We start from the raw sequence: 12,697 nt of genomic DNA, 5'->3' as shown, positions 1-12,697 counted from the left end.
TGTAAAGAGGGTATGTCCTAAAAGAAATATCAAAGGACAAAAAAGAATAAGAGAAGGTCAAAAAATGAAAATTTATGAACCCCAAAAACAAAAAGAAACCATGAAGTGTGCAAGTCTAAATGCCACTCATATTTACTTTTCTGCCTAATAATGATTGTGTGTGGCTTGTTATTCATGCCACAATCCATGGTAATCAAATTGTTTAATCTTGGTTATTTCATGATTTGAATTTTATGTTTATTGTTAGAAAATAAAATATGACCAAACAGCTTAATCTTGGCAGATCATTAGATAGGTAGAGAAAATAAAAGGAGATCATCAGTTTAATCTGATCCCTTGGATGATATAAGGTTAGAATTAGATAGATTACTTTTCAAAATAAAAATGGATGATAAGGGTTTGCTAGTCTAAATGCACCCAAATAAAATGAAGAAAAAATATTAGTGTAAGTAATTGGGTAAGTAGAAGAAAGGTTGTTGAAGTATAAAGTTCATTGGATCAAAACACCTGCATCATGCTTAGACACATATTTCAATATGTATAATCAATTATGAAGGCAAAAGCAAAGGTTTGCAAGTTAATATGATTAACTCCCCCTCATTCATTTTTCCCCTTACCTACTAATTTCCTATCCACAAATATGTTCTAATACTTTAAATCCTTCAAGTCAAAAAGGGTCAGAGCATTTCTCTGACTTTTGGTGGGACCAAACCCTCAGCTTAATGACTTATGGACATCAAGTGTTAGAATCCCCTTCATAAAAATCATCCCCCTTCATTTCCCTAATAAAACTCTTTTTCCTAAGGTTAAACTCCATTAGCCTATGAAAAGTGAGAAATACCATGTTAAATCCAATTTCATTCAAAAACCCACAAAAGATTTTATCCTAAGTTAAGTGTATGTAAAGGAAATGTAAAAATATTACATTACAATTAATACTATTTTCATCTCCACTCATTTCATTTCATATTAATTTCTAATTTAGTTATATATCTCCCATAATCCCCTATTTCTCCTATATAAATAAATCCCTATGTATTATCCCCACCCATATTTTAACTATAAACTATAGTTTTATTCTATTCCCCCCGATGAAACCCAATTAACCCATCAATTCTTTGTGAAGTTAAGTTAAACCTACATTAAAACTTGTCTTATCCTGTAACCCCGTGATTAACCCCGCAATAATCACAATCCATGGTAATTAAGGCCCCTAGGCCCCTCCAAACTCCCGTTCATTTCCTCTGCATAAATTTTCCACTCGACTACCATTTGATCAACTTCCCACTCATCCAACGGTCCAAATCCATATCGGTCGTGCCCGATGGCTAATCGTTACCCGATTGATAAAGCGGTTTTCCCCCGAACCCCAAATGCTACATGTCAAGCTATGTACTATATCAGGTGACCCCTCCTCAATACCACCTTCGCCACAAAAGTGGTGAGATGGCTTGGAAAACCACCTCCCCGCATAATACAAGACCATCACTATTCACTTAAAAAAATCCACACTAATTTACCCGTTACCCGTTAAAACCATCGTTTTCATTCCTTTTGCCCCATTTCATAGTAAAACCTATCAAACCCTTCCGGCACCACCCTAAACCTCTGCAACACAATTCGACCTCTGATTACTTTCAAAAAACATTGCCACGACTCCTTCCCTAGACATCCCTATGTAATAAAGCCATCAATTGCCTTTCCTTCCAACCTATGTTTTCTTAATGATTGTTGTATTTTGCAGTTAATTAGCAGAAGACCAGAGCTTGGATAAACAGTTTTGATACTAGTCACAAAAATTGTTTACTCTAAGACTCGAAAGGAAATCTATTTAAAAACCTTCAATCAAAAGAATAAAATAGTTATACACATAACAGAGAAAGAAATCATTCACACAGGGACATTGATTGTTAAAACAAAGGAACCAGGCAGAGCATACAGTCAAAATACAAACAGATCAAACATACAGATAGTTGATCAATATCCATTATCATATGTTGATACATATAAAAAACTAAATGATTTACTGTTGAAATACACAATAAAAAGTTAAAATGTACAGTAAAAGTAAAAACACAGTAAGGATATTGACAGTTCATCAAAGTAAAAGTGTATCAGATGAAAGAGTATCAATAAAAGTGTGTCAGATGAAAGAGTATCAGTAAAAGTGTATCAGATTGAAAAATCGAAGTGAAAAAAAGATGAAATCAGAACAGAAATGGTACATTTTCCAGAAATTTCTTGTTTAAGTCATAATTGTGCAGAATCTATTGTGGCCAATACAAGATTCATTTTGAGAAACTGGAGGAGGTTTATGTTCCTAAATGGCTAATATACCAAAACCTATCTCACTTTTTACACAAGTATTACAAAAATGGAGATAAATTCATATCTTCAGAGCCTATTTTTCAGACTGTGAAAAGTCCTGTTTTTGACATCTTTTTGCAGAGAATATTGTGAACATATGGAGCTGAATTTTGGGAAACTGAAAGAGGTTTATCTCAAAAACATATTTATATACAATAACCTCTTTCATGTTTACATATTTATCTCGGATTGAGATATAAAAAGGTATCTCTGGACCCTAATTTTGCATAATTTCTGGGGCAGAATGCACAAAGGAAGGAGGCAGTTAGTGACTTGGAAGCCTCGTCATCAATTAAGAGTTGCTAGCAAATTCGAATTTCTCTTCTTTGCCACCATCAATCCATAAATATAGTGCCAAATATATTCATTATTTTTTAGTGTCCTTTATTTAAATTCTATTAATGTAAAAGAGTTTGAGATATTTGTAAAACCAAACTTGATATTTTTTCAAGATATTTTAGTTTAGAATTTGTATAAATACTTCTTCATTTAAAGTATTGTGGGGTGGATTCTTATACATTTCTATAGAATTCTTGATCAAAATACTGTAAAGCTATTGTATCACTGACTGGACCAGCAAGCTAGATTGATGAATAAAGACAAGATATTTCACAGGATTCATGTGTTAAGCGAAGTGCAAACAAGTATTCTCTTATGTTATCGTTATCTTTCTTAGAGTTTTTCCACAATATTTAAAGTATTTTCTGAATCTGAATGCTATAACTAGAACAATATCTCAGAATTTGTTTAATTACACTTTGTTTTAACAGTTATGCATATAAATGTTTTCAACTGATATTTAAGTTAAGGAATTATTAATTTCTCCTTAGTTTAGGTTGTTTCTTGCTAATCCATATCAAAGGATTCTTAATTGCCCTTTGTTTCAATTACCCTCTATTCCTCCTTTATATCTCGGTCTTAGAATTCTTAATTGCTCTATCACCCAGATTAAATCCATTTCACCCCCCTGTTCCAAAGCCCTGCACTTTACTCAGCTAGCTTGCCCTCTAAACATTCCCTTTAGTGATTTGTTACAACCTGGCTGCCCTTTTGTTGACTCCATAGCCCAATGGTCTAAATACATCATTCTATCCATCTGTTTTAAGGATTCCACCATCCAATCTTCAATACAAATCAAAAGCCCCCCCTGAACACTCATAAATAGCCTGAAATCCCAACAAACAAAGCTAAATCATATAGAGAGAGCCCTCTTTGAGCCTAGGTTGGCTAGAGCCTATGCCCAAAAGTTGGTTTGTGGTTACCTCAGTGATTTCTTTCTTTAACCTTGAGAAAATACTAAGTGATAACAGATTCTATCCTAAGGAAATCTTCCATAGAATGTAACTATTGTGGCTAGACCCATTATCGGGCTAGAGGAATTCATTCATGTCCACACTTATAATTTTACTTCACCACACTGAGGGGGTCCTGATTTAATTGCGCCAAACAAAACCCTACACTACTAGCCCTTTCGGTAACAACCCGCGTAGCGCAGGCTAAAGTCTCACCCAAAGTAGTATGGGGGGATGCTGGAACAAAGTTTCTACATCCAAAGATCAATGTGATGTTTTTTATTGCCCTAGATATGCCTTCGTGAATATCTATTATCCCTTAGGGCCTGGTACCACAACTCCCTTTAAACAGCCTGTAGACCTTCACGAAGGTCTACGATTGGTCTTTGCATACCCTTAACAGTCGAATCATCCACTTACGTGCATCTAAAAATAACCCTATATTTAAGCTCACACAGATCTACTTAAGTATTTTAATAAACATAACAGAATGTATCACAATATTTGCAAAAGTACTTAACATGCAATGTGTAAAATTATTAATACTTACTCCATAGAGTCGTGCATCATTAGATCAATATTTCATAAATACATTATTCATTCGCAGCATATATTGCAATCATAAATAAATAGAAGTAAACAGATAACACAAGAATTCTTCGATAATCTCTTTTATTGATCTTCAGTTAGGCTTTACAGACTCAAAACTACCCTGCTCACTCAGTTGTAGGGGTCCACACACTCAGCTACGGACTCTATCTAGGCCTCTACGCACTCAGCTACAAAGCCTTTCTCTCCTATCTGACCCACTTCTAATACCTCCAACACTTCATTCCTTATCCATCGTGACATGCCTTAGACTCCCTAAGACTCAGCTACTTATAGCCTTTTACATACAATCCCATGGTCAGCATACCATGAGTGGATCTCAAAACCAACTCAACTTTTACGTAACGAAGGGTTAAAACCCTTTTGACTCCTAACCATATTCATGCTCCGCATCCACAAATCGCCGAGAATTTACATCATTTACAAAAGTTACATCAAAACTTGGGTTTTTAACCCCAAAACTTATCCAGGGGACCCCATCCCAACAGAGACCTAGGGACAATCTATCTGAGTACTTGACTTGTCTCCTGAGGGTTTTGTTGATGGTGTTGGATGGATGTAGGTGATGTTCCATCGATTCCACTTCCTTAAGGTTACCTAGGAGGTTGAATCTGATCATAGTAGCCTCTTGTCTCATGTTTACCGCAGTTGGCATGGTTACTTTGGTGCATGTGGGAGGATGGTGTTACAGTTTCCTCCTTGGAGATGGACCTTTTACTAAATCCCTTCTTTGCATTTCCCTTTCTCATAAGAGTAACATTCTCTTTATCATCTCCCTTTTTCTTGGAACTGCCGTTAGTACCATTATTTCCTTTCATAAGTCTTACTTGAAGCACCTCATATGTAAAGTCATTCCACAAGTGTTCCCAACTCGGAAAATAATATCTTCCACTAACCACTTGTACAAAAACATCCCATTTCTTATGAAACCCATTGAGGGTTTTTCTCACAAACTCTTCATCCTCGACCTTCTTTCTAATGGCTACTAGCCTATCTCTGACTATCCTGATGTGGGTGAGATAATTGACAACATTATCTCCCTTATTTTTTCTAGTGCTTCTGAGTCTCTCTCTTAGGATCATTCTCTGATTCATATTTTTATCTTGGAATTATTTTTCGATGACATCCCACATCTTCTCGGCTATATATTTTTCCGATAAATGTCAAACTGTGTGTTCCTTGATCCCATCTAGAATAATACACCTGGCCTTGGCATCATCTTTCTGGTACTCATCAAACATGATAGGATATGTTGGTACAACAATATGAGTAGTATCAAACTAGTTCAATCCATGCTCTTATAAAATAGGAAGGCACTATATTTTCCAGAAACTAAAGTTTGATGCACTATCCAACCTATCTTGATCCCTCAATCCCGCTAAATCCATTCTTGAAACCCTCTCGAAAAAAAAAAAAAAAAAATAATAATAATAATAATAATAATTAATTAATTAACATATCTTCTACTATCTAACATAAGTAATTAAAAAGCCTCACAGTCTCCCTCTATAAGTCAAATCAAATCTTTGGTAGCTAATTTACCCACTAGAATCAATTTGGCCCACCTTTAGTTAATCATACTTCTTCAAACTGGCCACAGACACTGCCTTATCCAACTCGCACTACCTTTTGGAAATGTGCACTGCCTCTGGGAAATTCCAACAAGATAAATTGCCTCTAACAACTTTCTAAAGTCACTTGCACCACTTTAGTCAATTCACACTATCATATGGTAATTCAGTTAACTAGCTACTCACTCTGGAAATTCAACCTCCTGTAAAAAATAACATTGGTAAAATTCCTCCACGTAAATTTGGAACAAACTGAAGAAATCAATCCAGGTATTAGACCCTTGGATTTATATTCTAAACCCCTACGTTTATCTACTATGGTAAACATATGCCCTTTAGATATTCTCTAATACCATGTGAAAAATCAATAAAAATATATCTTACTACCATCAACTGGTAATTATACAATGTATTTAATCTTAAGAAAAATTATATACCATGAATACTAAATAAAAACACATTTTAATATTCACAAAAATAAATTGCAAAAACTATGACAGAAAACTAATCACAAAATGGACACAATATTTTTGGGCAAAAGTGCCCCAAGAAAAACCTCAAAGGGAAAACCAATTCTTCATATTTGAGAGTTTTATTAATCTTCAACAAATTCTACAATTGATAATTATTACAATACTGCTTTCCAAACCCCGACAAAGCTTCAACAAAATATTTCTTCACCTCCACAAGTTGATTTGACCATTAGAAGGCTCATGACCTCCCTCTACAACCTGACACGGCCTATCCTAGAAAATATGACATGTACAGTCTCACACGTGTAGCTCTTCAACCCTATGATGCTCATGGCCTCGGTGGAAATAGCCTCCTATTAGCATTATGATGTGTTGTCCTTTATGGAAACCTAATTAATGAGTTGTCCTTTGATGTCAACCTACTTGATGAAGATGTCAACAGGATGTGTCTACATGTGATAGAGAAATTGATCAAAAGCATAGCAGTTCAGAGGTAGAGGAATGAAAAATTGAGATTTCAAGAAGTATATGTGGGTTTTGTTACGAAAATTCGTGCAAACACGTGGGTATGAAGAAGCAAAAGCGCATACAATTTCCACACCATGGGATTCTAAATACCAAGGATCCTTACCATGGTATTGACCTATGGTATTAAGCCCAACAACGAATGTTTTGATCCCATCTAAGAAAACCATTAGCCAGGGTATGGTTTTGCCCTGTGGTATTGGATAAGGGCTAAGCTATATAAGGAGATGAAGATCAAAGTGATAGAGTGTGCAAGTGATGAATATTTGATGAAGAGTTAGATCTAAAGCAAATATGGAAGTAATGGGTTGTTGATGTTTCTCTATATCTAAAACTAAGTATGCAACCTCTAATTTGATGATGGATCAAATCCAATAGATCTGAGATGAAAATCTTGATTATGAGGAGATTTTATCTCTGTTTATAGTGACTTGACACATGATTTTTTTGTGTATACCGAGATTTGGGAATGTCTGAAGTTCTATGTTGCAGTGAAGGTTTGAGTCAAAAATTGCAGATACGTATGCAAGTTTTATAACCTGCAAGGTGCATACACACGTGGGTGTGATATTGGTAAGTCCCGTGTATTTCTTGATCTATACGCGGGTTTTTTTCTTGAGAAGCGCATATACACGCAGATATTCTTTAAGGAAAGTGTGTACAAAAAAGTAAGGTTTTGATGAAAAGGATGTCTAATCAATTTAATCAATATTGTTGTGTTTATGTTCTTTGTCAATGAAGTCTTCTTGATGATTTGGGCTTAAACATTGATGTTTGGATTATGAAATGACTAATTGAAGAATGTTCAAGATACTTGTCTTTTGTGATTGAAGTTCAGTGAAGTTTTTGTGGTTGTTTCAGGATGATCCAATGGATCTAAGTATGATTCAATATTTATTTTAGAATGACAGTGGTTCAGTTTTCAGAATTCAATGGTTCAATATCTGTATGCAGGTATGCTTCATGGAAAGCACGTACACACGTGGGTTTTGTACTGTAAAGTAGCATATATATTTTGATATATAGTTGATTAGGGTTTGCATTAACAAAATCTAGTTTCGGTAATGTGCAGTATGTTTTGGTTATAATGTTCTAATTGTTCTAATTGTTCTAATTGTTTAAGTTGATTGATTTTAGTTTCAATTGATTGGTTGATTAGGTTGATTCAATGATTGGGTTTTAGTGATTGGTTGGTTCAGTTGGTTCAGTGATTGGTTGGTTCAATGGTTGAGTTACAATGATAAGTCTTAATTTTGATAATTGGTTTTGGGCCTAGATGTTGGTAGTGGGTCTAGTCTGAAAATTTGATGAAACGTGGCCTACAAGTTGTGATGTGTTGTAGGAGGTGGAGCCAGTATGAAAATTTATGAAACGTGGTCCCCAGAAGTGTTGAGGGTTGGAGCATTCAGTAAGGGACTTGAAGCTTCCTTCCAGTGGTAGCTGGTACATTAGATCAGGGGGTTGGAGCTCCCTTCCGATCAGTGCCAATAAACAAGATCAAGGGATTGGAGCTCCCTTCCAGTAGGAGCTGGAAAATGAGTGAAGGTTGTAGCCTTCTGCAGGTGGGTGCTTGCATGATGATATGAGTCTTCACCAATACAATATTGTAAGAAGTTTTTATTTATATTAAAAAATAAGACGGGGATGAAAACAACAGTGGTTTTTTACCACATTGGATTTCCACCTTAAATCATCTTGTTCATGTGTGTTTCTTATGTGTGATGGTTTATTTTATTCCTACACATGGTTATTGTTTATTTAATTTTTAATGAAGTATTTATGCACTAGATCAAGATAAAAAGAATATGAATTAACTGAAAAATAAGTTTACTGGATATAAGCTACTTGTCTTAATAATAGTCACGTACACATGTGGATTCCCTTCAGTAAAGTCGTGTACATAAATTAGGATATGAAATTGAAAAGATTAATGGTCTGAAAATATTGATTCACCCCCCCTCAATATTTTTCCCAACAATTGGTATCAGAGCAGGTGCCTCAGCAGAATCTTGATCACTTGAAGGAGATCCATCAAGATGAGTAGTCATGAAGGAGTATTTTCTATCAAACCTCCTCTATTTATGGAACTAACTTTGTATTTTGGAAATTTAGGATGAGAGCATACTTGCAGTCACTAGGATCTTAAGTATGGGAAATCATTGAAAATGGATACCAATATCCAACCTCTATTCCTTTAGATACTTCAGTAAACAAATAGTATGAAACCAATGCAAAAGCTATAAATTCCATCTTGGGAAGTCTTCTTGAGTCCTAGTTTGTGAAGGTAATGCAACTGAACACAACAAAGGGAATGTGGGATACTATTATCCAAAGTTATGAGGGCGACACCAAGGTAAAAAGTGAAAAACTTTAAACATTTATAATAAATTATGAGACATTGAAAATGCATAATGATGAAAGAATTAAAACATTTTTTCTTCGAGTAGATGAAATTATTAATTCCATGAGAAATCTTGGTGAAGAAATAAAATATACTACTATTGTTGAAAATACTTTGAGATCTCTGACTCCGAATTTCGACTCCAAAGTCTCTTCTATTTAAGAAATGCAGGATCTAAAAGGTCTCACTCTTGATCAACTCCATGGAATATTGACACCATTGGAGATGAGGAAAGAGGGTCCTTAAAACATGAGAGAAGAAACCTTTAAATCTACTACCAAAGGAAAAGAAAAGGAAGAGTCGAGTTATGTATCATAAGAAGAAGAGGCAAACTTCATAAAGAAACTCCAAGTGGGTATTGGAAGATTCAGAGGTAAGCTTCCTTTCAAATGTTTTTCTTGTGGTAGAGTTGGTCATTACGCTGCTAAGTGTCCCTATAGAGAAAATCAGGAGAAATGAAAGGAAGCTGCAAAAATAAATAGGAATAGGTTTGAAAACAAGAGAATTTTTTATACACATGAAGACAGTGATGGTCTTTCAGATAGTGAAGAAGATGAGTCTGATCATGATTTTCACTTACTTATGGAATTTGAAAATAAAATTAGTAATGAGTTTGATGGCATAGAAGCAAAAGATAATTTTATTTAAAACTTTGAAAGGGATATATCATATGGACTAACAGTTACAGATGTGAGAAAATATTCAAGTTTGGGAGCAACCCACTTTCTATTGATCAAGAATAAAGAAGACGAAGCATCATCAGGTATTTGGTCTTTGTTCAAAATGTTATCCATTTTCTTGTCTATGTAACAATGATAATGATGATGATAGTGAAATCATTGAGCTCACACTTATGGGTAAAAGTGAAATTAAGCACTCTAAAGAGAAAAAATAAATATAAAAAATGATGCCTCTAGAAGCAGCAAATCAGGGCAAGTTAGGATCAATGGACAATACAGATGTTCCTATGTTAAGCAAATATAATTATCAACAATGGAAAGAAAAGATGAAGTATAATCTAATGAATCTCGATGTATGGCATCTAGTGTGCAATAGTTACACCAAGTTTCCTCCATCAAATAAGGAAGTGCAAAAGAATAATAAGGCTTTGAGTAACATCTTTTGTATCATATATGATTCAATATTGAATAAGGTTATACATTATACTACTGCAAAGCAAGTTTAGGATAAGCTACAAGCAATACATGAATAAGTCCCAAAGGAAGATTTCTCAGGTAATCCTTTATCTAGCAATGTGTCCAAAATGACCGATGGAATTGTTGATTGAAAAGAACATAGGCTAGAAGATATTTTTTATCTTAGAACAAAACTTGATCTTGCTTTGAAAAAAGTTGTTAATCTTAAAGATAAGTTTCAGGCTTATGATAACAAGGATCATGCTAGTATGGTGTCTAACTAATATTGTGAAGGTATTGAAGCTGAGGTCATCTCTCTAAAAGTGGATCTTGAAAAATCAAATAAGAGAAATGAAAAACTACTTCAAGGATTTGAAGAACAATAAAATGGGTTGAAAGAAGAGATTCTCAAATTAAAACAAAAAATGGATGAAGGAAGGAAGGTTGAAGAAATTATGAAGAAGCAGTATCTAGAAAAGGAAAAGAAATATCAGGTTGAGGTCAACATTTTAAAAGGTAAATTAGAAGAAAAAAAACATTAAAAAGTTGTGATTTTAAGATAGTACTAAGATTTTGGAATCTAATATCCTTAGTAGCCAAAGGTCTCCTGCCATCCAATCTGGTCTTGGTTTTCCTAAAATCGTTAAAGGAGAATCTAGTTCACAAGCTAAGGCAAGGAATTCTCATGCAAAACCTGAAATGTTAAAAAAAGATATAAGAAGTCAGCCTCATCAACAACCAAGGAAAGAAAATCTTCAGAGGAAATACTTTACTCCTATTTATAAAAGAGTTAATCGATTTTCTTCTCTGATCAATAATGTTGAATGTTCTATATTTCATAATTATGGTCATGTTGCAGCCAACTGTAGAAGTATAATGTTTCAAGCTAATAACCACCTCACAGAAATATCATCAGCTTCCAGGTACTTTAAGGGATATTTTTTTTCTTGCAATATGTTTGGTCACAAAGTCATTGATTGCAATAGAAGGAATAGGAAACATATAAGATGTTATTCTTGTAACAAGTTTGGGAATGTAGCAAAATAATTCAGGAACAAGTCTATGGATCGCCGCAGACAACATGGTAAGGAACCAGATAAGAATGATAGAAGACATGAAAAATATGGATCTGCCAACATTTCTCATAATTAGTAGGAAAAATAAGAATACATAAGGTTTGGTCTTGCTCTCTTCTCATTTAAAGGTGAATATGATGGTACATAGATAGTGGATTCTCTCATCACATGACTGGAGATAAGAGTAGAATGGAGTCTCTCAAGAAAATCTGACATGGTAATGTTATTCTTGGAACTAATGTTTCATCAAAATTTCTAGGAGAAGGTAAAGGCAAAATTAATAAAAGTAGAGGAGAAGCTCATACTTTATTATTTCAAGGGCTAAAGAAAAATATTCTAAGTGTAGGTCAAATGGAAGATAAGTGAAATATAATTGTGTTTACATCAACCAAGTGCAAGGTTATGAATGGATTAACTAGAAAATTCATAGCAAGAGGATATAGAAATCCAAACAAATTATATATATTTGAAGAACGGAATTCTCATATATAAGAGAAATATTTGTTGAAAATCGCACGGACATATAAAACCATATGCACAGCAAATTAACTCACAGAACAATACACTAGCGGAAAAGGCAGAGAGCCATCATGTGGTCTCTCATGCTCATGTAATTCTCTCTTATTCAAATAATTTAATAATACATTTAAATACATGAGAAAGTGGTCTTAAGATAGTGCATCTATCTTAGACTCACTTGGTTGAGACAATTTCTCAACTTACACACTAATTTAGGAGAGCTAGTTGGAGAGAATCTCTCATCCAAACTAGAATCCTTGGTTTGAGGAATTCTCATGATTTTATTTATTTAATTTAATAATTGGATTTATTATTGATTTTTAAGAGAGTGAGGCTAACATTCCCCCCCTCAATGATAAATCCAAAACGAACAAGGAACCATCTTCCAAGTTCTCAAGTTAATCCTCAAAAAACATTTGCCTAAAAAACTGCCAAAACTGGATGCTGGAAAAAACTCAAATCTGAAGAGAACATGAATCAACTGCATGTCTGATTCATCTTTGAATGTCGCTTGACAACTCCATCATGTGCCAAGCTACAAAAGGATCCAACTGTCCTTTGCTTGAAATCAGCATCCTGTGTCCACTAACAAAATGTGATGGACACCAACTAGCATATCTGTTATAGACATTTTTGGGCACTACAACCCCAATCATACATGTCCATAAAAAAAGGTCTTTTAAGTCCCTAAAAGTGTTGCTTCACACCCTAAAGTAGAAAGGTCAGCT

This window comes from Pinus tabuliformis, chromosome 4_2 (assembly GCF_031772625.1).
Source record: "Pinus tabuliformis cultivar Carrire ecotype Pingquan chromosome 4_2, CPIR1, whole genome shotgun sequence".
Taxonomy (NCBI): Eukaryota; Viridiplantae; Streptophyta; class Pinopsida; order Pinales; family Pinaceae; genus Pinus; species Pinus tabuliformis.
Note: the sequence above shows the minus strand (reverse complement) of the source record.